At 42.9% G+C, this 17,379-nt stretch overlaps 1 protein-coding gene across 13 annotated transcripts in view; it reads right to left on the reverse strand.

Moving 5' to 3' along the window:
• FBXO34 (F-box protein 34) overlaps nucleotides 1–17,379 on the reverse strand; it is a 45,994-nt gene that overhangs the window by 17,412 nt on the left and 11,203 nt on the right. For 9 of the 13 annotated variants that reach the window (XM_075104268.1, XM_075104267.1, XM_075104276.1 and 6 more), the window contains one exon: nucleotides 8,230–8,308. The exons of the other annotated variants lie outside the window; for them this stretch is intronic. The gene's annotated coding sequence lies outside the window, so the exon portion shown is untranslated. The remainder of the gene's footprint in view (nucleotides 1–8,229; nucleotides 8,309–17,379) is intronic. 13 annotated transcript variants of the gene reach the window in all.

The following is a 17,379-nucleotide window of genomic DNA, read 5'->3' on the forward strand; positions in this document are numbered from 1 at the left end:
GAATTATTTAGCGTATAAAACTAGATTTGTTTTGCCATGCAGATTCTGAATTAATGAAAGCTCGGCTGAAAGGCTACTTTCTTGGGGCGAGGGGAAGGAGAAAGCTTCCAGAAGCTTTCCTATTATAGAAGCAATAGAGCTGGTTCCAAAAATAGTAGAGAATCACTCCCAGAGCTCTGGAGACGTTGTGCCCTCGTTTTTTAAGGCTGAGGTCTCGCTGGATTGCTCCTGTACATGCAAAGAACAGTAGAAACGACTGCAGGATGCAGAAGTGACGTTAAATGGGAGTTTTAGGGCAAACACCAGAGACAGAAATGCAGACAGCCTACACAGGAGAGCAGCTTGACTGCCGATCGAGAGCCAACCTGTCCCACTTTAAAGAAAGCCAGTTAAAACCAGCAAGAAGAATCCAATCTTTTTCAAGACTGCAACATTAGTTTGCTAAAGAAGATCCTGACTATTATTACAACACTGATGTGGCAGATTAGAATTGTCAACAATAATTTCATCACTGTATTTCGCCTGTGGATGTTAGGGATCCTGGCTGGAGAGGTCCACTTGACTCATTTTGGCACATGTTTGGCAGATTCGTTTTTGCTGTGACAGCTAATAAATTGACCATCTCATGGCCTGCCTGACAGTAATTACTCACTAGTTAGCCTGTAACAGTTTGCGATCCAGCAGCATGGCATAACAACCCACTCTAATTCTTTAAATTAAAGTTTCCTTTGCTTCTTTTGTGGCAGCTCTTATAACACAGTGAAAATAAACCCATTTGCAATACAGGCGTATCTTTGAAACCACGTACTCCAACATAGGACCGGGTATTTTATTGGCATATACTGACAAAGTAAAGTGTCAGCAGGAAACCAAGAAGCTCATACTTGACACTATATAGGTAAGAAGTCCCCCTGCACCATGGCATACAAGGCACAGTATAAATTCCTTCTGTACATCTCTCTGAGGGGTATTAAACAGCTTCTAAAGTAGAAGAGCAAACCTACAACCAACTTCTACATACCCAGTAAATAAATACACTTCCTTCTTTAGAACTTTGTTAATAAGAAAAACCCCGCAGCAGGTGACCCAATGTTAAACACTGAATTTATCAGCTTTGAAGCTTAATGCACTGAATTAAATATGGCTTTAACTGGTTTGTATGGCTCTAACCTGCTTTGGACTAGCCTTTGGACTGACAGCTCTCCTCTCACAGAGACCACCCTATATACCCTGATCACAGGTCCAGCCCAAGAGAGTTTAGCAGAATAAGGGGTAATTCATTTTTGTTTACTTCCGTGGAATCTTACCCTTTAACCAAAAGGTCATGTTGTGGATTTCTGTCTTATACCACTGTGGATACCTTCTCAACAACAACGCAGGCACAAAAACACAACACAACACAGGTTCTCCCCCCAAGTCCGCCACCAAAACAACCAAGCAAAAACCACACACACACAAAAAACCTCAAAGCAGAACAACATTCTTTTGCCCACGTGGATTCATTTCGCCAATCCATTGCAGAGTTGACAGATCACAATATTGACTAGAGGCATCCCTCATAGACCCAAATTTGTCCTAAGGGTCTCCAAAACCAAATTCAACAAACAGAAACCTCACTCAGCAACACAATCATTAGATTATTAAATATGACAGTACTCAGAAAAAGTTTTAGAAGTTACTGTGCCATTAGTTGCAAGTATTTCTCCAATTCAAAATGCCCAAATTTTTCTGTCACAATCCTGAATCCACCCTGCTTTCACATACTAGCATCTTCCACAATTTTTTGCACCAATGTCTCATGATTTGTCGTGAAATCTTAAATCCTTTTTAATTGTTTAAATCAGGGCACTGCTGATGCCCCAACATCATGCTTTTGCAAAAAACTATCTTTCATCTTGTAAGGATAATGTAAAAACATTGAACTCTGAAATTTCAAATTATAAGTCAGCAGTTTACAAACAAATTATGCTCTGCAAACTTAGGAAAAACAGTTCTACTAAGTATACCCAACCTCAGGCCAGGTTTCATGCAAAAGGAAGCTCAAACTATTTTTCACAGAACATTTTATAACAAAGTGCATCATTACATCTACTGAGGACAGAAAACTTCCAACAGAACAGATTCATTAGGAGCATCTAAAAACAACCCACCCACCCATAAACAAACAAGACACACCACCACCACCCATGCCCTCCCAACAAGCTTTGGATTCACTGGTCTTTCCGGTGGTATCTTATAAAACAAATCCAAAAGTCCCCAAAGAAAAGGCTGCGATCTAAGACAAAAATAAATAAATCACTAATCAGTGTCAGGTTCTACCACAGCCTCTGTGGGAGTAGGTCTTGGCTGCCCTGGGTCCTTTCCATCCAGCTCCACCTCGACCCACCGCAGGTCACAGCTGAGTCCATCAGCCAAGTGACTGGCATCACCAGGGAAATGTATTTAAGAAAGGGCGAAGAACACCCAACAGAGGAACAGGGGGGAGGTCAGAGAAGGAAGGGGAGGAGGTGCACCCTGGCAGGGCAGGTATTCCCCTGCAGCGAAAGGGGAGAGCAAAGGTGTTGGTTTAGCGTTTATCTTCTTGTTTCTCACTACCTAAATCTACTTTAACTGGTGATAAATTAATTTTTCTGTTTTGTCCTGACCCAGAAGCTTTCTAAGCCTATTTCCACCCTGGGAAAGTAAACGAGCAGCTGGGTGGGCTGCTGGCCAATGCTAACCTTCCACAAAACTTTTCACAAAAATCTAAAGAAATTAAAGTTATTCTGACTCCACCAGTAAGTGCTGGTGCTGTTTAACTGATATGACACGCAAAAATCATACAGCTTCAGTTAGACTGCACATCAAAGGCTGCCAATCTTCGCTCTTCATCAAAAGATTAATCTGTCACAGGCCCGGAGATATTTCCTCACTAGAGGCAGGATGAGGCCCCATCATTTCAATCCAGTAGCATATTTTTTGTCTACCATCGTGTATTGTGCTAGCATCTCTCCAACAGTTCCAGGCCTGCAGCATAAGTCACACACGTGTGTGGCAAGGAAACAGGACAGCAGGGTGTCAAAGCCAGCAAAATAAAGACGTAATCCAAACCAGTGACAGAAGGAATAACGCAGCAATGCGGATGAGACTCACAACAGCACAATCAAAGCAGACCCCCTAGTTATCCATCACACAAAATTAGGCACTTGCGGCCATCACACAGCAGACCTTGTCTGAGCACACGCAGCTCAGCAGGAGCAAGCATGGGGGGAAACAGCGCATCAGTGAGCGGAGCTGGGGCCACACAAATGCAGGTGAACGATGCAGGAAACAGCATCTTGATGCAGAGGATGTTTCTCACCACTAAACTGCTTTGCACCCTGCAACACACAGAACCTGCTCAAAGACACCAGGAAGGACTTTGAACACTCAACAGCACAGGCACGTGACCAGTGACACGCGGAGGCTAAATTGATGAAGACAGAAGGCGGGCAATGCTACACGCTAAAAATCTTTCCCAGCAAAACTATCTGCTTGGTTTATGCAAATTCTTAAATGAAGAACATACACAGAACATCATCTGCTGAACTAACTCAGCTACAGATAAGCTTGGGTTTTTGGCAGGTAAACTGCACTAGAGACCAACATTAAACATAGTATCTTTTTGCATGATTGTTTCGAGACTGTTTAAAATCTAAGCTAATTTTGAAACCTATCAATTCCATGGATCTGTAATCTTTTTTTTGGCTACACTTTTTGAAGATTTTTTCCTATTAATAACTCAGAGTTACTTGAAGTAAAAAATAGGTTTATATTTTCAGAGCTTTGCAGTTGATATGCCTAGCAACTAACACAATTAAATTTTCAGAAATTCCAAGCATAGCATGAATTCTGCTGTAATTCATTCTCTAAAGAAAAAAATAAAGGCCCCAAAACAGCATCTAAATTTCAGTAAGGGATAGCTTCTACACGCTCAGGTGCCTTGTTAACTGTGAGAACTTTTGCTGCAAATCTTACGCTTTTCATGTTTCATGTTCAAAATTCAGTAGCCCAGGCCTATACCAGGACACCAGAAATGACTCTGGTGCAATTCTTTCCAGGTAATGACCATTTTAGGATTATGAACTTTCCCAAAAGTTCATCTGAAAATATCAGATTCAGGTTTGTTTCACACTACTTCTAGACTTATTAATGCAAAAACAGCTTTATAAGCAAGACAGACACGGAAACATAGATGTATTGCTTTCTAACTTAACATTCCTCACTGCCCGCCCCCCGCCCCGTACAACCAATATTCTTTTCCAGGGTTTTCTCTTCTTGGACAAAAGAGAGAAAGTATGAATGAGAAGAACCAAATCGGCAGGAAACTAAGCAGAAAATAAGGTACTCAAAGCATCCTTTTTAAAACACAGTTGTAAGTGAACTACATTTTGAGCTGGGGACTGTTACTGTACTGTGAAAATACTCAGCACGTTTTTAGGCTCCCCAGCGGAGCAGCTGGTGTGAGCACACCGTACAGCAGAAGACCAAAATCTTACATATCAAACATGCCAGTTCCAGAGCTCCTACTCACCATGCTGGCTTTCGTCAACAAATCACTACCAAATCCCTCTCCCAAAAGCCAGCTAAAGTTTGCTAGCCCAAAAACTAAATTACCGAAGTAACCATGAGCCCCATCAGCTTGATCTGTCACCATTTAACATCATCTTACTAATTCTCCATGAGCTTGCAGGAAATAGTTTCAAACAGCTCCCTCAAGAAAATAAGTTTCAAGTTTTAGTTTTTCCATTCTGAGCCATCCCTGCACTATTTCATAGCTCTGATAATTGTACCACTGACTAACCTCCCAACTGGGAATAGCTGTTTTTATCATCACTATTAAAAACAGTCCCTCACACTGTTAGGAATCTGGAAACTCATTGTAGCCGCATCCCACCCTTCAGCCTCTCAAAACACTACAGAGCGATGAAACTATGTGCTGAAACCAGAGGATCCTCGTGCCGAACAACTCCTGTAATTTCTGGGTAATTACAACTGCTTCCTAAGCAAAGGCAGCCGTTGAGGTTTGGTTATTGATTTTAGAGGGGTAAGTGGCATGAGGTCTTAGAAATCGAAGTGAACTTGAAGTTTTCCATACTGGACTTGGAAAGTTAAATTATTTTAGCAGAGAGGTGCATGTTAAAAAGCCTCACACATTCACCCAGTTTCATAGTTGTGGGGGTTTTTTTAAAGTAAAAAAAAAAAAAGATTCACCTGCAGCTTTCCCTTCCTAACACTACATTAACTTGGTTTTTAAACATTAGCCAGAAGAGTGATTGACAGCCCTCAGAAAAGTAGCAAGATAAACAAAACAAAACAAAACAACCCCACCAGTTAAGAGTGGATTTAAAAAACAGCTTTTAATTACCTGAAGGTACAGCTACCAAGTAGGCAGCAAAGAAACTGTGCATCACATACAGATGGGCAAATTCCCCCAGGTTTATTTCACAACCAATTACAGTGGGTGAACCTACTAGTAAGAGCAATATTTATTTTTTTTTTAATGCAAGTTTCAACGACTTGAAAAATCATTGCTACTCAGTTTGATACACAGGGTCAGCAATCTGTTTTATCACACTTCCAGTCATCTCTGTCCATAAACACCCCCTACAAGCAACCTCTCCCTGTTTTTTAATGCATCTTCTGTCATTATTTCCTTCTCGGGGAACAGCATCCCTCTTGGCTTCCTGCTTTGAGTATCATTTTATACATCCATTATGTTATTTCTTTACTGTTGTTAAAGAGAAGCATCAAACACCTCCAACCTCTTTTATACATCCCCTTGCAAACTCACAGGTGCTTATATTATTCACTTCTGCCTCTGTGAGATGTCACCATATGACATATTTGTCAAATGAAAAAGCATCACGGCACCGAAGAGCAGCTTTCCAGGATCCCTGTGCTAAATACTGGGTGTGCCTACTTTTGTTTGGTATCAAGTTCCTTCTGCTGGCTCCGCTGCAAGAGCGAACTACATGGATAGTTAAGATTTTCCCCACCTCCAAAAACATCTGTTCCTTTTCTAAGTTCTCCAGACTTCCTTCCCCTTTACCGTATCACAAAGCCTCTCTTTTTAGCAAGGCTGCCTTCTTGATAGTCCATCACCATTATCTTCTTGTTTGCTGCAGAGCAGCATGAATCACTGAATCTTGCAGAGCTTCCAGCCCTTTCAGCTCAAGGCCAGGCACCGAATTCTAGCATCCTGATTTAGAGAGAGGGTTGTTAAACTCCTTCCCTGCCTCTTTTTTAACACTCTACAGCTTCCTGTCCTGGGAGGCAACCAAACTGCTAAAGAAACACCAGTTTCTGTTAAATATCCTCAATTCCTGTGACACTGAACATGTAAAGCAATTACATTACTTCCAAATCTTGTGCTGTAACAGCCTTTATTCCACAAAGTGCAGAGATGAGCAAAAATTACTTCAGCACGAAGGAGTTTTAGTTAGTTATTTGCTGAATCCCACAGCATTTCAAGTTAACATTCAGGCTTGGCAGGACCGACCATCCGCTCAAACACACAGCACAATCTCACCACTCAAAACCCCACTGTTCAACCTAAAGGCACTTTTTTTTATTATTTTATTTTAAGGGTGCGTCAGCTGCTAACTGAAAGTGGGAATGCTTCATTTAGCACACACACTTGTTAAACTGCTCACAGCATGCAAATAAAATACCGCATTGTGCAAAAGTCATTCAGCCTCCCCATCCGTAGATATGAGCAATGGAACCGCGTCCAGGAAAGAGAAACTTGGAACAACATGCAAATATTTCAGTCCCTTATTCCCAATATTGACATACTACACCAAAGCCCACAGCCCTGTCATGCCGAGGGGTGACCGTGTTGAGAATCTGCTGTACGCAATGGGTGGGAAAACGACCATTATCTGTCTTGCCCCAGTACTGCACCCTTTTATTTGTAGTTATTACTGCAAACTGCTTTTTTTTCCAGACAATGGTTGTGTTATTATAGGTACCTTCATGCTGTGCCAAAGCACATACACACAGCAATTCAGAACAATCAGCCTTGTTTTCATGGGAGCAAAGGTTGCAGCCAAATGAAATGGGTGGAGATCACATTAAACAATCTTGGAATCTGCTAATAGGATATAGGAAAATGTGACCATAATGCAGATGCAGAGTTCCCCTTTCACCTTCCAATGTTACGGATAAAATAAAAGCCTTGGAAAACCAATTAAACTGTTTGAACAACATTAAGCAAGTCGAAGCGTTCTCAGTATGCTTACAAGACCACTGAGAAGTTCTTTAAAATTAAAACAAGTGCCCTTTCAAAGCTCTGAAACCAGACAGCAAGTTTCCCCACCCCAGAACACCACCTGTTTAAAAGATACAGGATACCTGCACAACGTCTGCTTATCCACAGTAAGGAGAAGCTCATCACGATGACTGTTCCTGTCTTAAAGACATGATCAACCCCTCCTCTGTCTAAAAGGGGAATTTTCAGACTGAAGCACCTTGCTTGGTCAGCTGTAACCTGCATTCCCCTCATTTGCTTTTGAGATGTGCATTAGTCAGCTTTCTCCTTCACAAATCTGATCGTGCCTCTGCATGATCATACACTGAAGTCATGTCCTTGAGTCTGTGACATCAGTCTGTTGCTATGGTAATGTACAGGGCAGTCCAAAATTCAGTATTATGGCATCACTGCGGGATCAGACAGCAGAGTAAGCCAACGCCTGAGAGCTGGTTAATGCAGCATGAACAGCTAAGGCATTTCAACCTAAATGTTAAAGTGTAACTGCACTTTATCATGATATTCTTCATAAATACAGCTAGAAACCTCTCGTCAAGAAAGACGATCCAGAAGGTCATTAAGTTGGAGACAAGCAGGCAAGCCGTCATGCGTCACTAAAAAGAAGGGCAATATGTTTCCAAGGATGGCCACCAAGTATGAAGAAAGCTTAGCTCAGCTCTCTGAATAGAAACCACCATCTGTTCCTAAGGCAACACCAGATCTGCCTAAAGAGATCGTTCACAGAGAAACAGGGATGGCCCCTTGGCACCCTGGATCAAGTGCAGGGTTGCACGCAGTTTTTCTGGAAATCAGAGACCAGAGTGTCACAGCTCCGTCAGCCTTTTGGAAGGGATAGCATTACATAAGGCCTGGTACTTCAATTTTGAGCTTTGCGGCAAAGATCAGCGCATCGTTACCCCAACCTATAACAAAGCCACATAGTTAAAAAAGGGTGGTACCTTTAAAGAGTTGTTATTCCATGTAGGGTTAGACATTACAGTTCTGTAGGTTTCTTGCACACTCACGAGAATGGCATTTCTGAAGAGCAAAAGGGAAGGAAAAAGGAAATTAGTTACACATTAACAGTGTTACAACTATTAACCAGCTCTTAAAACCCAAAAGACCCAGTTTGCCCAATGCAAAGGGCATGTGGGAACAGCAATCAACACATTGCTGACATGCAGGGCACCACCAATTCGAGGAGATCTTCCGTGCCGACTGACCAAGAACACCCCAAAAAGCAACTACAGTCGAAGGCGGCTGCCCTGCCACAAGCAGAATTCCCACTGGGCGGCTGGGTAGGAGCTGCTTTGGCATTGTGGGAGCCCGGCTGCAGTGACAGCAAAGAGGAGAGACCACAAAGCTCTCAGTAGCCCGCTGGACCCCATTCTTTACCTGTTCCTCCATTCCTAGCAAGCACATGTGTTTAGGGGCATGGGTGCGATTGCCCGGTCACTGCTCTAACACCCAGATTCCTCAGGACCCTCGAGTGCCATTGCTTCTGTGTGTTCAGCCTCTGTGTAAACACAGCCACTCCCCATATGCTCGACTAGTTTCAGTTTGCCTCCTTCCGCTTTCTCTTATTAATCCACGCGTCTCCTATAACTCACTCAACACTTCCTCCTGCAAAGCTGACCTCCATCCTTCCTATAACCTCAGGCGCACCCACAATTTCTTAACAATGCCATTAACAAGCTGCAGGCACAACAAGGAACATTTCATGTTCTCTACACGGATGTAGCCCTCACCCTCTCCTAACCCCTCCACCCAGCTCCCTGGCTGTAATTACCCCATGCCACATTATCTAATAACGAACACAAGCCTCAGGGCTGGGAACCATTGTTTATTTGTCTCTGCAATGCCACACACCCCAGTGGCGTTGTATAAATAAATTCCAAAACCTGTTTGAGCCTGAGCTTGATTCAGACCTGAATTATACCAGTTTCTAAATGACTGGTGCAAATACCTTCACTTGCTCCCTGCTCACTTCAGCAATACCAGCTTACACAATCAGGCACCACAGGCAGCTCCAGTGCCAAGCATCACGACACTAATTGCTCCTATGGACCACAACTGCAGAGAAGAACAAAAACTAAACCCCTCTACTTTTAAACACAAATTGCAAATTATATAGGGAAGAAGAGATGGGCAAGAGGCACACTGCTCTCAGCATGAGGACACTTGAATGACGGGTTCCACGTGCCAATGTCACCTCTCAGCCACCAAAGCACCCAGGCTTTGCCCCAGCCTCAGCCCTTAAACACCCAGCAGGTTACCCAGTTGCAAGCCTGAAGTACCATGAGGGCTCAGATTCTGGAGGCAACTCCAAGCCAAATGGATTTCAGAGCAAAATAAAGCCAGCAGGCTTCATCTCCATGGAGCTCCTGCAACATAACATCGGCTGAACAAGTTACTCAGGGCAGAAGTCTTACTTATTAACTACCTAGTAAATTCAGATTAAAGTCGGACAGCTTTTTCCCCTCCCTCACATAAAGATCAGATGCTATCCAGCCCTGAGGAATCAATCCAGCTTCTGCAATAAGGAAAACTTGCTCACAGCTACATGACACCACACACAAGCTACAGGATTGTGGCCCTTCAGGCACTCATTAAACTTTTTCCCCAGAAAAGTTTCCAGGACTGGATAATTTGCCTTCAATTCATTTTCTACAGGCAAGACTGACCATAAGTGCTGGATATTGAAGCACACGAGCAGCCCCAGTGCACCCATCCCAGCTCATGAACACACCAATGCAAAGGCTGCGGACACTCATCATCCACCCTCCCAGTCAAGCATGTCGCTTCAAGCAACCGTACGTTGCGATCGAACCCCAAGCCAAACACAAGAAAGAGAGGAAGGAAGTACTGAGGCACACTTCAACAATTAAGAGGTAAATAAAGGCCGGAGAAGAGCCAAGGCTGGGTGGCTGCCATGGAAACTTGGTTAACAAACTTTAAGTGGAGAAGCAGTGCATGGGGAAGGCAACTTCACCATCCCAAATGGCCACCAGAGCCTTGTCAACTTGCACAGACCCAAATACTAACTGTGATGCTGAGATGGCAAACAGACCATTTTGAGATGTAGGATTAGCTTTTTTACTGGAGAAAGGGAACACAACCTCAGACAACCATTCAACAACTAACAATGCAGAATCCAGCACTGTGGGTTTGAGACATCTGTGAGAGACATTGTTTTGTCAGCCGGTAGTTCACCTCAGCACTAAAGATGCCAAGCTCTTGCTCTAAGCAATGGTGTTACCCCCACCATAAGCATACAGGTGGAGGACTGTTGCCCACTCGTAGGAAGAGGCTGTGCTTTACAGACCCTTCCTCAGTACTCAGTTGAGCCTCCTGTCCACAGGTGAGCCCCTTTCCACCTATATTACCCTCAGAGCAGGTTGACCAGCATTAAAAAGAAGTTACTGCAGCCCATCCTTTAGTTTCTTTTTCCTACGAAGGCAGCAGGGCACCCATGCTCCTACACAAGACTCGTGTCCTACAACCTTCTTCCAAGAAAACTGTGGCTATGAACAGGCTGGGTTGACCTCCCCAGGCTGGGGGTCAGGCAGCCCTGCTGCCAGATGACACTCCAGACTAGAACCTAGATTTTATTTAGGCAATACCTAATCCAACCTGCCAGCCTCCTGCCCCTGCAATGTCGGTGGCTAAAAATGGATCCAGGAGTCTGATCAGCTACAGATTTTCACAGGAATAAAGTATTTTCCCCCTACACAGACAAATATCTCCTTTTAAAAAGGTGATGCAGTTCATCTCATTAAGAGACCATATTGTTCTTACCAAAACATGGATCCACTCCAGTGGACAACGCACAGGCCAGTTCGCAAAGCATGTTTGGGTCTTTCCCTCTGAAAGCCACCCTATAAATGCAAGACCTGACTAAGGGGCCTTAAAGTCTTTAATTCTTTCAAATTCACCATCACTTAACCTTAAGTTATTCCAAGAGCTTAATGCTGCAGTTGGATCCATACTGAGTCACTCTACATGATCAACCCTATCGGCCAAGTTACAACCAACACAACCAAGCCCAAACTTGCAAAAACTATCAACATATTAAAAGTGTATACATTTTCTTTCCCCAAGATGTTTTACCCGTCAAAAAAATATCTCTCTTAGTGGGCTGCCATCCTCCCATCGTCCGGACTTGAGTTACCATGCTTACAGCAAAAAGCAGCGAGAGCCAAAAGCACTCTGCCTGGAGTCCACACAGAGCCTGCATGAACAGACCCCCTCTGGGGCAGCGACAGTTGAGTTTTATTTAATGCGAAAACAAACTGCTTTTCCATTCAAGTCAAAAGCAGAAACAAAGAATTGTATGCGGCTCAGACTGCACAGTCAGCTGTGTTTTTAGGACTAGAGCAGATTTAACAGTTCCATGGCAGTCCAGAAAAAGTTAGCCTGACAAGAGTTTAAGCTTTGCCCAGTACTACACTATGCAAAATCCAGGCACTCGTCTGTGGTGCTCTCACAGGCTTAAGCCAGTACCTCAAACTCATCATCTTTCAGAAACATCAGTTCCAAGAAGGCATTTTATCAGGATTCAACCTGATGCACAAATGTACTTTTATCCTCTTTCAAAGACAGACAAAATCCCTCTCTGAAGCTCTGCCCAATAATTCTCTTTTGCATCATATGGGCTGCATCTAAGGCCATGTCTGGGGAACCAAAACTATGCAGTTCTGCTCCAAACTCGTCAACGTGACCACTCTCACCACAGGGACTCGTATTGTGAAGCAGCAGACTCGGTAGCAGAGGTGTACTCAGGCTATTTTGCTTGACTATTCAGGTCCTAATGCAGACAGAGAAACTAATTAATAAGCATTGCTATGGAAAGGAAATACAATCTGAACGCTCACTGGTTTATATCTAAACCCTTTGAGACATCTAATATCAAAACTAAACACATCTTCACCTGGCAAAGCACTTGGAGAGCCTTCAACAGTAGCTGCCAGGTGAGGGAACACAGTATTTATGGGTATTTTCAGTACGGACACTGGGGACACACCTCTCACGTGCACAAAGCCTAGAGAAGCATCGTGACAGCTGCAAAAACCCCTTTGTCCTGGCTAACATTCACATAACAAGATTGCAGTTTCACTCCAGGGAAAAAGGAAAAAGCACTTAAGTTTTGTTTAGATTAAAGTGCTGCACGCCACACCACTTATCTGCTATCAGAGCAGACTGCAGAGCTGCTCCAATGATTATTCAGTAATGAAGTAACTGGAATTGGAAGGTATGCAATCAGTCCCATCTCCTCTTCCTCCTCCCCCTCAACAAGAAAAAAACAGCACAGACGTTATCACCCCTCCCTCTAGCTCTGCTACCCTCATCACTTAAAATACCTTCAAAGCAAAGTAGGGCTGTCGCTTACAAGCTGCTAACAAGCCTGGCTTGGTCCTGACTGGCAGCAAAGGTGATATTCTCAGCATCTCCCCAGAAGAAAGTTACTGGTTTATCTAATGGGATGTTTTCTCAAGTACCCACACACATGCATATATTAAGCTTAACATGCCTGCATTTAGCTGTTCCAGTACGAGCACACCAGTTTTCAGAGGGGGGGGCAGGGAAAGCATTGCTGTTCCTACTGGCTTTAAGTTAAAGCATCTCTCATTAATCCTGCTGGACACGACCACTGTGAAGTGAATACATTAAACTCAGGACACAAGCATCGCTTGCCGGCACTCTGTCTAGCTTTACTGACTCCAGCCTGAAAGCATTTGCTCATTTTACCTGAGCAATTTGCACCCTAACTTCCCTTAAAGAGTTGCCCTTTATGTTTGTAAAGTGGTATACGCAGCTTCTTCCATAACTGCAGCTAATATATGGAAGACACAGAAAGGCCCCAGACACCCCAAAGCCAAATGGCAACTCACAGTAAATCCCTGCTTCCAAACTGCAATTCTGATAAAATACATGTTAACATTTATTCATGCTGGAAAGCTCACTCATCCACCCCTCCACCCCAGTGACACCAGTTGGTCTAATTAAAGACAAGCCTTCTCCCAACTGCCTCTGCCTCACGTATATCCCAGTAAAGTTTCTCTATCTCTGATCACCGACTTCTACATTTGGTGGTTTTGTTTTTGGTTTGGGTTTGGTTTTTTTTTTAATTTCCAGGCTTCTACAAATGGAAAGCAGCCTGACAGACTCCTCGGTCCTTAACTGCCTTTGTTCTGCCTGGACAACCACCTGATGAAAAACAATTCCTTGCTGGTATGCTGTGACCCAAGTAACACAATGGAGGGCTGAGGGACAGGGGGGATTGCCCCCTCCCTAAGAAAAGAATTTTTAAAACCCCCAACCCTTACAACCAGTATTAATGCAATTAGTAACATCAATGAACTTGTTCTGTATAGCTCCACCATGGATGCAACAATTTGACACTCAGATTAAGTTCCTTGACTTTTTTCTGAATTAAGTTCTTCCCAACCTCTTAAAAATGTTTTCCCAAAGACGAATGAGTCACCCCTCCAGGACACTCTGGTGCCTCCACTTCCTTGGATTCAGTCAGGCCATGGATGAAGCTGTGTTAACTTCACTAAATCGATACACAACCCTTTCTTTCCTGGCTACACTTACTGATCCAAAGAGAAAAACGGAGGGGGGAAACCACCTCTTAAAGCCAGAAGAGTATGCAGAATGCTGCAGAGACATTTGCTGCAAAGGTATGTAAACTACTACTGTTTATCCTACAACCTACCCTGAAGCCTACAGCTGACACATCAGCGGGCACCATTTTAAGGATCCCATAAGTTGTTAAAGCCTAACAAAGCAATCATTAGGAAAACTGGTTTAGGCCACTGTCAGTGGCATCCCATGCTCCATCCGTGGAGGGAGCGTGACTCAAACTGCTCTGAGCTCCCATTCTTAGCACAAGCTGTAAAGCTGTGTTAGAAGAGAATTCCCAATCACTTGTACCAAAGCCATGTCTCCAACTGCTTCTGCTGCGAGACCAATTCAAAACAGGTTATTATACATTTTAATATGACTGCATCTACAGTCGTACTGCATCTAAAAAAAATTCATAAGCATTCTAAGAGAAATATAGCAATTTTTTTTTTTCTCAACACCATGGAAAATGGATTCATTGCTATCAGTAATCCTCCCACAGCCCAAATTTCAGAAGCTGTAGCAGATTTACTTAGATTTCAGACACATAAACAAGGTCTCTTTGCATCACTTCATTCATGTGTTTATTAAGATAAGTCACCTCATTAAAAAAAAATGATGGTGGAGTACCATCCTTCTTTAGAAAGGAAATTAAATGGGGATGGGAAGTGAGACACCAACAGTGTCCCACACTCCACGGCAAGCTCTGGTGTCCTGATGGTTAAACCGAGGTCTAGAGACCCATTTCCAGAGGACAGGCTTTCCTTAAAGGTTTTTTGTTGTTTAGGGTTTTGGTTTTTTGTTTTGTTTTGTTTTAAGAGTTCACTTCCCAAGCCCCTGACAGTTGTCTCAAGCTACCATACCTTGCACACCCTGACTGTTCAGCAGTGGAACGTCTGGGGTGCAAACGCCCTGCGCAGGGACAGCCCTCCTCTCCCCAGGACGGCGACACCGTGCAGGGGGGCAGGAAGGCAAATGAAGGAGGAAAACCCATCACAGTGATAGGCAGCGATACCAAAGCAAGAGCAGCCTAACAGCAGGAGGGTTAAGGGGCAGCTCTGCAGATGTGGTCACAGGGAGCTTCTCTCAGCCTCAGGACAGGACGAAGCACAAAAGGTTTGATGACATAAATATATTAAGACCACAGTCCCAATGCCAGAATGGAGGCTTCACGATGGAAAGGATTTTTACGCTTTGCAATACAGACTTGGGTGAGGCAAAGTTCAGAACAAAGACCTCAGTGAAAAGCTTTATCAATCAAAAGGGAACTGGGTTGCCTCTGGAAGCACGTGAGCCGGTGAACACTAACCCCAATTCAACACTAGCTATTATTACTTGATACACAGCGAGTCCTGTTTGAGCCCAGTGTCCAAACTCTTCTTTAAAATATAGCCTCCAGTATGACACATTGCAGAAAGCCAAACCACAGGCCCAAGCCATGAGTTAGTCTTTGAAGTTCAGATACAACAGAAAATTATTTCACCTACTGAGATGCAGAGGGACAGCTGCTGCCTTTGATGCTGCAAGAAATTTTGGTCTTAAACTGCCACAGAACTTAAAATTGCTTGCTGGGCTGCAGAGTGACAACACCCAAGCCTACACATACACACGAATGTAATTATGCCTGGTCTAGACTTGGGGGGGGCGAGGGGGGAGAAGCTTTTCAGTGATGTTAGCATGCAGAGAAAATAATAGCATGTACAAAGAAATCTCTAGAGTGACTTATGAACGAGATTTTTATGCTTGGCTTTCTGCCAATTAGAGAGGAATTAAAGAGCCTAGCAATATAACCCCGTTCATCCCAAGGAAGAAACTGCATTCTTAAGTGATCAGCCGAATAAAAGGGAGGAGGAAAGAGGGACAAAGACATGGGACTGCAATTGCACATCGCAAAATAGGAAGTTTCTGATGATACTGAGACAGAAAGTGGGCTAAGACCGTAACACAGAAAGAATAGTTCAAACTTTAAAATTAATCCACTGTATTGCATCCAAAAGAAAATTAGCCAGTAAACAACAGCATTCCAATAAAGCAGAGGGTATTTTTTTTGCTATAAAATTCCAACTGTTTTAATATTTTACAGATTATACACCTCCCCGACTGCCAACCAGCAAAACCAATAAAAGGAGGAGGTCACACGAACAAAAGCAAACCAAGTGGAAAAGACACTGCTAGACTCCTTGAGAAGCTGAATGTGTGTCAAAATCCAGACTTTTAGTAAGCAAGAACATTTAGTAGCTATCTGCAATGATGGTTTTAAGCTCCAAAGAGTTTGGGTGTAAGAATTCACATCACGAGACCAGCTTTTAGCAGAATTAGGACCAGACTTGACATGCCCCAGTTTCCCCAAGGTTACTTTTTGCAAACCATCTACACCTGAAATATTTCAAGTGCTCTTCTCACACTGCCAAAGAGCAAGCGAAACCTAGCTTCTAATTTCACTGTTTTATCATTAATTTTACAAGAATTTTATTTCAACACTTTTTTAACTTGAATGACAGAAGGAATTTTATGTTAGAATGCAGGTTGAAAGATACTGGAAATGACAGCAAGCTGCTGTTAGAGATATATATATAAAAGTAATTTCAAGAAGAAAAAACGTTACCAAAGCTTACTAAATCAGAGCTCATAAAACCCCCAAAATACAAAATGACCTAGAAATAGCTCAGGAGTTGCTAGGGAGGTTTAAAGTTAATAAAAATCTAAATTAAATGGCTGACGCTTAGGTTTGCCAAAAAACTATGCAAATTTCCAAAGTTCATACATACTAATTAGCACAGCAAAAAGCGGGTCCCAAATAAGTGAAGTTAGCCTCGCTCTTATTTTTCCAGCAGATGGAATTAGCCACATGTAAAGTTATTTTTTGCAATCAGAGATTAAACATATTATCCTGAATATCAATTCTGCAAGAATGGCATATTGGATACATTCATACATGGTATCAGGAGTATGCAGAAACCAAACTGAATCCTTTTTTTTTTTTCCATGATTCTAAACAGGACACTAAAGAGGCTGGGGGAGGGTTTACATATTTAATACTTCATTTTTCAAATGGATTGACTGTGTGCCGACAATTTAGCTGAAACAAGTTCTCTCAAAGTACATTAGCATTAATGGTCCAAACAGGTTTTTCCAAAGAAAAAAAGTCTGCCTTGACTAAAAAGACATTATCTTGATGTGCTAATTGACAGATCACAAAAAGTCATCCAAACTGCAAGTTCAAACAACATGCATAAACTGGAAGTCTGCAGTTTTTGCCCATTACTTCTCCAAAACCTGGTTTACAGGCATCTCCATTATATGTTGTATATCATATATCACAATGCACAAATCCACCTTTTCCGTTCCTATTACTGATTTGTCACTTCATGCTTAGAAATAGACAGCCTTCTCCTAAGCCCTGTTATTCCCAAGCTACCTGCAGCGACACGCTGAGCGATGGCTGAACCACACTAGTGCCCTTGACCAAAATACTCCACCTG

This window comes from Phalacrocorax aristotelis, chromosome 9 (assembly GCF_949628215.1).
Source record: "Phalacrocorax aristotelis chromosome 9, bGulAri2.1, whole genome shotgun sequence".
Lineage (NCBI taxonomy): Eukaryota > Metazoa > Chordata > Aves > Suliformes > Phalacrocoracidae > Phalacrocorax > Phalacrocorax aristotelis.